Below are 9280 nucleotides of genomic sequence, written 5' to 3' on the forward strand. Positions count from 1 at the left end.
CCCCGCATCAGGCTCTGTGTTGATATCTCAGAGCCCGGAGCCTGCTTCAGATTCTGTGTCTCCCTCTCTGTCTTCCCCTCCCCTGCTCACGCTCTGTGTCTCTCTCTCTCTCTCTCTCTCTCTCGAAAAATGAATAAACATTAAAAAAAATTTTTTTTAATAAAAAAAATAACAACCTTAAAAAAGAAATCCTGGAATCTCGAGAAATGGGAAGATCTGGCCGCAGCAGCCTGGACTCACCTGCCGCAGGTGTCGGAGGCAGGAGCCAGCCGTGCCCTCCAGCGTGGCCCGTGGGGAGGTTAAGTACCATCGGTTATCGCCCATCACCGCACTCCGTGCTTTGGCATAGACACACTTCTCTGTGCACAGGCCGTGTTCTTCAGAACGGCCTTGGCCGAGGGGTGGCGGGAGGGAAAGACAGTGGGCCAGCGAGCGTCTTCTCTGTGGAAGGAAGACGGCCCCGGCCCTACTCGTGTGTGTTCCCAGGACCCCGCAGGCCGGGAGGCCGAGCCCCCGCCCCCTTCCTCTCTCCTCAGACCCTGGGGTGTCCCCGCAGCCGGCAACCACTGCCCTGTGCTGGGTGCTGTGCCGAGTCACCTGCAGCTTCTCACCGTCCCTGCGCGAACGACCCCGTGCCGGCGGTCCTATTTACACCAGGCACCTGAGTCCCGGAGGCTGCCTTCCTGCTGGTAGGTGACGGGCTGGGACGCAGCCTTCCCCGTACTGGGGCTCACTCCTCTGGTGTCAGAGCCGAGGCTCGTCGACGTGCGGTCCGCTCAGAGCGTAGGACAGCCCCTGATGGAGCCCCGTCCCGTGTTCACGCTGTCCTTGTGTGTGTCCGTCCACGGCTGACTGCACGTCCCCACGGTGCCTGGCATGGGCCAGCCGCTCGGCCACAGGGAGCCAGGGAGGGGACAAAGCCCAATGTGGATGAGAAGGGCTCACCAGCTTGCGGGACGGGTCGTGGCGGATCTTTGTGGGAAAGGCAGGGTTGGGAGGTAGCTCGGAGGTACCTGGTAAGGCCGGTGGCCGTAGGGGACATTCTTGGTGGGGAACCCGTCATGAAAGCTGGCTCCGCTGCGAGAGGGTCTCCTGCTTCTCAGAGCCCGTGGAGGCCCCAGGGGCGGCACCCGTCAGGGTCCCCGAGCCTTCTCTCTGCCTTGGGGGTGTTGGTTTCAGTGTGTCTGTGTCAGCTTGCTTCACGGCACACGGAAATCGTGTTAAATCTAAGTGTTTTGCAAGGTGAAAAACTTTCCCTTATTCCATCGTGTGAGCCCTCGAGCAGATAAAAACCTTCCCTATTCCATTGAGCCCTTGAACAGACAACAGCAAAACGGAGAAAGCTGTGTCATCCTCCCTTCATGCGGTCAGATGTCAGGATGGCCCTGACCTACAGGTCACCGTCACGCGTCCTGGGGACTTCTGGGTCCCTTCCTGACCCCGTAGCCTCCCGTTCCCAGTGAGGCAGGGTCGCGGCACCTGTTAGAACTGCTTTCAGATGCACGTGACCCCCCAGCCTCCCAGGAGGAGGTTGCAGGGGTGAGTGGGGCCGGCCCCCAGTCGGAGGGCCACCCCTGCTGTCGGGGATCCGAACACCTCCGTCCTCAGGGCTCCTGAACCCGGTGCCCACTGCGCGCTCACCCTACTCTGTCCCTGCCACACCGAACTCCTGGAGCTCCTGTGCTGGCAGGAGGGGTGCGGCTGTGCACACGGAGGGGGCACATGCAGGCCGATGCCTGCCGCCCGCAGACTGGTTTCTAACAGTGAGGGTGCCGCCCACCTAAGAGTGAGTACACGTTAAGGGTCCCCAGACTCTGGTGAATCACCTCACCTCTGTCTTTGCTCAATCTGTTCTGCTCTAATGGGAAAGCTTGCTGGTTCAGTATTTCTCCTTTTAAATAAGTCTCCCCTTTGTCAGGAACTAAAACACACGGTGATATGTGCTGTTTTTTCAGCTTGACTAGAATACAGCGATGGGAGGAATTGGGGAATCTCTGTTTTCTTCCTGCTACTGACTCAGAACACAGAATGTTCTGGAACCTACTCCCAGGTATCCAGGGCCTGGTAGCCTTCCTTTCGCGTTGCCCGAGTGTCGGCGTGGAGGTGAAAGACGCCGCTCCATTCCTTCTGAGGACAGCGCGGAGCCCCAAGCACAGGCGCCTGGCCTCGCGGACACACCGTCGGATGAGATGGGAGCCTCACCTCCGCCCTGGGAGCCCCGCCAGGGGAGTGCAGGCCTCTGCTCACTGTGTAGCTCTTCGCGTTAGCGCTGTGCTGTTTCGTACCGGGTGGTGTTCACTCTGTGCCATGGAAGCCTTCGTGTTGTGGAGCGTGTCTGCGTGAAGCCCGAACCCCCAATGCGATGGCATTTGGAGGTGACTGGGGCAGAGCCTCTGTGATGGGAGTAGGACGCTTATTGAAGAGTCAAGAGACCAGCCTCCCTTGGGACCCTCCCGGGTGCCACCCAAGTCTGCCACCCGTACGAGGAGCGCAAGAGAGACCAAGGACAGAGGCAGGCCACTCGGGCTCCCTCCAGCCAGGTCTTAAGTTTCTATCGAGAGGGGCCTTGAGTGGGTCCGGTCACGTATGCCTACCGTGCAGCTGTTACCACACCGCGTCGTTCTCTCAGGCTGTGTCCCTGGAGCAGGAGGGAAGCAGAACCCACATCCAAGGGCAAGGGTGGGGGCGAGGAGCCTCCGAGCACCCAGCTCACAGGTCACCCGGCAGTGGTCACGTCTTTCCATAGACCTTCCGACACCCTCCCCCGCTCTCCTCAGGTGAGGGTACAGGGGAAGACAGGCAGTGGTCCCAGCAGGCACAGAGTCTGCCAGCACCATAACCTTGGACTGCAGCCTCCTGGTCCCCAATGATCGGTCACAGCAGCCAGACCTGACCTAGACACTTGGGCCTCCCGTCAACATTAGTGGTTCGTGTCTGCAGCCCCGAAGCAGCCAAGAAACGTAAAAAATTAAGCCAGAGTTAGAGTCCTCAGTTATTCCATGTCAACGCCTTCAATCTCAGAATTGCCTGCTGACCCATAACATGGAAAACGTTTACAGCACCTTGTAACTTTCTCAGTATTTACCTCGCCCACTTGCAAAAATCTATAAAAAGCAAAACCAGCCATCGTCAGATGGCACGTTTCAGCCACAGTTTCACTTGTTTATATTAAGATAACCCTCGGTTCTTGCCCAAGAAATTCCTGAGCCCGTTTGGTCCACCCCAGAGATTTTATTTCCATGCCGAGCAAACCCAGAGTGCACAACGTTGGGGCCAGGGGCGCTTTGTGTGTGGATAGCCAAGGTTAGAAACTTGGAGGCCCACCACACTAGGACCCCCATTTTACGTCTTCTGGTGATTGCTTGAGTATGTCAGATCTAAAACATGGAGTCACTTAAAAAAAACAAAGCTCAGAAACATACCTCACTCATCAAAAGCGATTTTCTACATTCTGATTTCAGAGTCCATCATGGAGACTGTGGGTTGTCCCCATCCCCGTGAACCTCAGTCTGGGCATTTCCTTCCCAGGTGAACACGAGCCCCAAGAGCAGAGGCCCTTCGCCCCTTTCCTGCCTCCTGCTGGCCTCAAGTGCAGTCATGATCCCATAGATGCACCTGCCCTTGTCACAGAGGGGACGGGCACGCGGACCAGGGACAGCGGGACGGACAGCCCTGTGGCCTCTCGCTGCTGTACGGCCCCTGGCCACCTGCGTCCGGATCACATGTCAGGTGAGACAGACACGCTGTGTCAGCCCCAGAGCTGCCGTCCCGATAGAGCGGGTCAGCCAGGGGACACTGCTCACGCGTTAACCTTCAGAGTGTCCATACTCGTGTGTCTGGACTTCATCTGGGGCTCAAGCGAACAGGTGTAATCAGCCCTCGCGGGAAGACATTTCCAGTGTGAGACCGTAGACCTTTCTCAAAATCATCCCTGTTGACAGGAGGAGAGACGGCAGGCGCCCTGGGCCTGAGCCCCTCGTCCCGACGCCACGGCCCCAGAAAGAAGCTTTTTTGTTTCACGTGTGTTACTCAGTTCATGTTTATTTTTAACTTTCTAATTCGAACGAATTTCAGACTTGCAGAAAAGTTGGGGAAACACTGTGTGCTGTCCCTCCTCCCTGCCTCACCACACACCCCTCGGCCCCACGCCGCAGGGTGCGATATTCCTCAGAATAGGGGTCTGGTCTGAAGTGACCGCCGTAGAGGCCCCAGGATGCTCAGCACAGTGAACGCATTTTAGGGATCTGCCGTTCGCATCCTGGCCTTGCCAGCTGCCCCCACATGCCCTCTCCCGCCACCCCTCCTGGCTGGGGACACGGCCGGGGACACGGCTCTGCTGGCCGCTCGGCCTGCTCCCGTCCTTAAGGACATTGGTATTTGTGAGGACCGGCAGGCATTTATGTTTCAGGACATGCCTCCGTGCGGGTTGGTCTGATGTCAGGATTGGACCAGACCTTTCTGGCTGGAAAACACATACATGTTGCTGTCCTTCTGGCGAATCGGGTCCGGAGGCACCAGTCGGCCCCTTGTTGGTAGCGTTAACTTTGGTCACCCGATCACGGTGTTGTCTGGGCTGCGCTGCACACGTTGTATCTCGCCCTCCTTGTCTCAGGTGATGTGCGGGGATGGGTCGGGACCGTGTGTGTCCTGTATCTCCACGGCACCGCCTCTCGCTCTGGCTTTACCGTCCACTGATGCCAATGCGATGCTTGCTCTCCCGAGTCCACTTTTACCGTGATGGTTGCAGACTGTTAATCTCCTGACACCATTGTTCCTTCTGTAGTCGTTTGCCAGAAATCCGTCTCGAAGAAGAGACTAACCTTCTTTCCATCTTGTGTTCATGATCAACATGGGCTCCTGGCTTCTTTGTGCTATGAGTTTATTCACAGTAATTTACAATGCACTGTTCTCCGTGTACATTCTGATGCTCAGATCGCCCCAGATTGTGAGGGGGAGCCCCTCGCACTGGTCCCAGGGTCCTTTCCTTTGCCCCATCATTGCTTTTGAGTGCGTCCTTATTTTCTGTTGCAACAGGATGTCCCTTCTCCGTATCGTCCCTGTATTGGATTCAGCCATCTCTCCAAGGACCCTGGTTTTCTTCACTGGGGTTGGTACTTAGAAATCAACATGTGATGGGGCGCTTCGGGGGCTCGGTCAGTTAAGCGTCCGACTTTAGCTCAGGTCATGATCTCACGGTTCATGGGTTTGAGCCCTGCGTTGGGCTCTGTGGTGACAGCTCAGAGCCTGTTTGGGATTCTCTCTCTCTCTCTATCCCTCCCCCATTTGCACATATGCACACACTCTCTCTCAAAATAAATACGTAAGCAAATAAAATCTTAAAGCGTACAGTTTGGTGGGTTTTGGTATTCACAGGGCTGTGAAGCCATCACCACAGTGCACTTTACAACACTGTCATCACCCAGAAGAGACCGCACTCATCAGTAGGCACCCTGTGTCCCCGGGATGTTGTTTCTCTGTACATCTACCCATGCACCAATATCACAGTGTCTTCGTTACTGTAGCTTTTCAGTATGTTGTACAATTGGAAATGTTTCTACATATGACCTAGGAATGTCTCCACTTAGGTGTTTTTCAGAGGTAGGCACATGCATATGCTTTCTTATTGTCCCTTCTTTCCTACTGCACAGACACTTCCTCTTTTCCTGGATGCGTTACATCCAGAAAGCCCTGCATGACTTCTCCACACGACCTACATGTTAATTATCCTTCGTTCTGTCATCACCCATGCTCGGGCCTTAGATAGTTTCCGGTGTGCTGGCAATGATAGATGACGTGTCAATGAAGAACCACGGGCATGTATGTTGTTGTACCGTGAGAGGTGTTAGGTGAGCTGGCCTCTGACCGTTCGGTAGAGCTCTCTCATGAAGCCATCTTGGTGCTTTTTTGGGGGGTAGCTCCCTGATGAATATCTGAGTTTCTTCTATGGAATTGGTCCCTTTAACCCTTGTAGCTCTTTCGGGGTTGATGTTGGTAAATTTTTTTTCCAGAAAAGTATTTCATTTCATCTAAGCTTCCAACTTCATTTGCATAGAGGTCTCGGCAAGTTTCTTAAGTGACTCAAAGGAGAAAACTCGAGTTCAAATTTTAAGAGGGCTTTGGGGGTAACTGTGGCTGGGCGTATAGCCCCACGGTGACCATCTTCCTTCTTGTCTCCCATGGTCCCCGTGTGCCAAGGAGTTCTGATAAATGAAATCATGCTTAAAATGTAAGATGTAGGGGCGCCTGGGTGGCGTGGTCCATTAAGCGCCCAACTCCTGGTTTCGGCTCAGGTCATGATCTCACGGTTCATGAATTCAAGCCCCACATCGGGCTCTGTGCTGAGTGTGGAACCTGCCTGGGATTCGCTCTCTCCCTCTCTCTCTGCCCCTCCCCCGCTCTTGCTCTCTCAAAATAAATACATAAACCTTAAAAAAACAAGGAAAAGAAAAAAAGCAAGTCCACGCCGCAGCCAGCACCCTCCTCGGCCCTGGGCATCAGTATCCCGTGCCCTGCTCCCCCTACAAACCTCTGCCCTGGTGGAGGGTCCTCCTGTGCCACAGGCCAGGTTGCCCTCTGCACCCTGGGGGCTCCTTCGCAGAGGCCCTGTCAACATTGCCTTCCCCTGGGCCAGGTCGCTCGGGGAGCCGGCCCTTCCCGTTCAGGTTTGCAGCCTGCCCTCTGGCCTGACGGTTGCTTGCCCTGCCTGCCGACTTCCCAGGGCCCCGGGGACACCAGGGGCCCATGTAAGGCCGTCAGCCTGACCGCAGATGAATCAGGAGCCAGCTGCTCCGACCTCGAGGGACCCTGGCGCTGGTGCTCACAGGTGCTGTCCGCTGTTCCTCCTTTCAGAACAGTGTGGCCCCGTGCTGTGGTGGGCCCAGACTGCAGTGTAAGCTCTACTTTCCCGTCCTGCCAGTCACAGGGGCAGCCCGTGCCCAGAACTACCCAGGATGTGGAAACAACAGGTGCTGGATAGCATCCCGTGAGCTTTAGATGTCATCACACTCGAGTGCTGGGGAGTGCGGGGTCCTCGTTCAGTATCAGGCCTCACCTCTGCAGTGTCTGCACATCCTTCCCACTCGCCAGGCATCACAGGTGACTCAATTATGCCAATGTTAGGGCTGCCCCGTTTTCTCAGAGCTTGGAAAACAATAGAAACCACAGGCATACGTATTTCAATATGAAATCCACGGCTTTCTTCAAAAGTGTACAATTAGGGAAAGGGAGTCCCGTGTCTCAGATGCTCACCATCCAGTCAAGCCCACGAACGCTTTCTTTAATATGGAAAGCCCGGGATGAACGTGACCCTCTGTTCCTAGATTAAGAGCCTGTCAGGCCTTGTGCACAGACCTCAGCAGAGGCCTGGGTGTGGGTCTCAGGCCCCTCACTGGCTGCATGGCCCCGGGCTGTGGACTTACTGAGGCTTCTCCTCTTCATGTGTAAACAGCCATGATTCTAATAGTGACATCGTTTTTCTTTTTCCCCCCTCAGGCAAATTATTCAACCTCTCCAAGCCCTGGTTTCCTTTCCCATTAAACAGGGACGATAAGGACAATAATTGTGACCTAATAGTGAATTTTTACAAAGCAAATGCTCTCTTGTAAGCAGCATCTGAATCAGGAAAGGGAACAGCGGCCCTAGCATTGTGGCTGTGGTGTAGAAACTCTGTGGCCTCTGCCCTCCGCACCCAGCAGAGAGCACGCCCCGTAGGACACCTGCGTGGTCCAGCGGGGACAGACAGACAAAGGAGGAAGCTCAGCGAAGGGCCGGTGTCAGGTGTCAGGGAGGGGCCCTCAGGCCAGGTGATGTCAGGCGCAGGTCGTGGGTTCACTGTGCCCCCTGGGACTGCCTTCTGTATGCTCTGCTGCACCAGCGGGCTTCACCCTGCTCCTCACTTGGCCCGTATCTGCACGGTCCCCGTCTGGGTCACTGTCTCCTCGCCGTCCAAGGAGGGGTCTGGATCCCCACATGCGGTGCCAGTGGCCTAGTCTGGTGCCCCGGGCGCCCATGGCCTCCTCCCACTCGGGAAGGGCTGTGGACCAGAAGGAAGGGGGAGGAAGGAGGATGGCCAGCCCGAGCTGCCTCTGAGTTCTGGGTGGCGCTCGAGGACCACCTGGGAAGCCCCAGCGCGTCAGGACGCAGGTCACACTGCTGGACTGGCCTTCCTGCCAGTGGCTTTCTGAGGACGGAGCATTGGGGGGCCCGTCGTGCGGTGATGCGTCCCATCCCGTGGAGAGTTTCTGGCAGTTCAGAATTCAAGAGGAAGGTGCTGCCACGCTTTGACTCAGAAGGAGGTTCTAGAAATGAGACTGGTTACAGGAATACATCAGCCCAGACACGCTGATTGCCCGCCGTGAGTGTGCGAGGTCAGAGTGTGGCCCTCGAGGACAGTGTTTTACGTCCACTCCCCTCCCCCAAATGAGCTCTTAGTTTAAGGTGACAGCCAGCACTTCAGAGAATCAGAATGTCAGGAATGAAGTGGCCTGAAAAGCCACACAACCAAAGTCACGAACGTGTTTTCAGAGGGTTTGATGGAATTCTATTAGAAAGTCACAGGAGAAAGTAATCTTACATGAGAGATTCCCCCCGGAGGCCGGAAAACAATGGCAACCCCCTCCATCTAACTTTCTGGCTTTGCTGTTTGCATTTACTTTTAAGATGGAGATTGTCTTTTGACTCTAATGAGATAATAAGACAGGACGCCCGGTGGCTCAGTCGGTTAAGCATCCGACTTCGGCTCAGGTCACGCTCTCACAGTCCACCGGTTCGAGCCCTGCGTCGGGCTCTGTGCTGACAGCTCAGAGCCTGGAGCCTGCTTCAGGTTCCATGTCTCCCTCTCTCTCTGCCCCTCCACCACTCATGCTTTCTGTCTGACTCGAAATAAATTTTTTTAAAAACTTAAAAAAAAAAAGAGAACATGACAGTCTTATTACATTCTAAAAGTGCAGCTCTAACCTTTCATCATCTCTTGTGGAGGAGGTCCGTATAGAGCAAAAAGAGAAAACGCATTCCATTATTGCATATGCAAATCTGAATGGATATATTATTTATGTATTATATGAAATATTATATATATAACAGGTGTACCCATCTGTGGGTTGGCCTTGGCAAGATGACTTTGAATTCATTGGGAAACTTTTCTGAAATACCTTGAATTCACCTTTACTGTTGCCTGTTTTATAATTTTTTGTCAGGCAACTGACACTTTCTTTTTACTTAATTTTACATTTCTTTCCAAACACCACACAAATGAGCTTTAAAAGTCACCTCTGGGGGGCTC

This window comes from Acinonyx jubatus, chromosome B1 (assembly GCF_027475565.1).
Source record: "Acinonyx jubatus isolate Ajub_Pintada_27869175 chromosome B1, VMU_Ajub_asm_v1.0, whole genome shotgun sequence".
NCBI lineage: Eukaryota > Metazoa > Chordata > Mammalia > Carnivora > Felidae > Acinonyx > Acinonyx jubatus.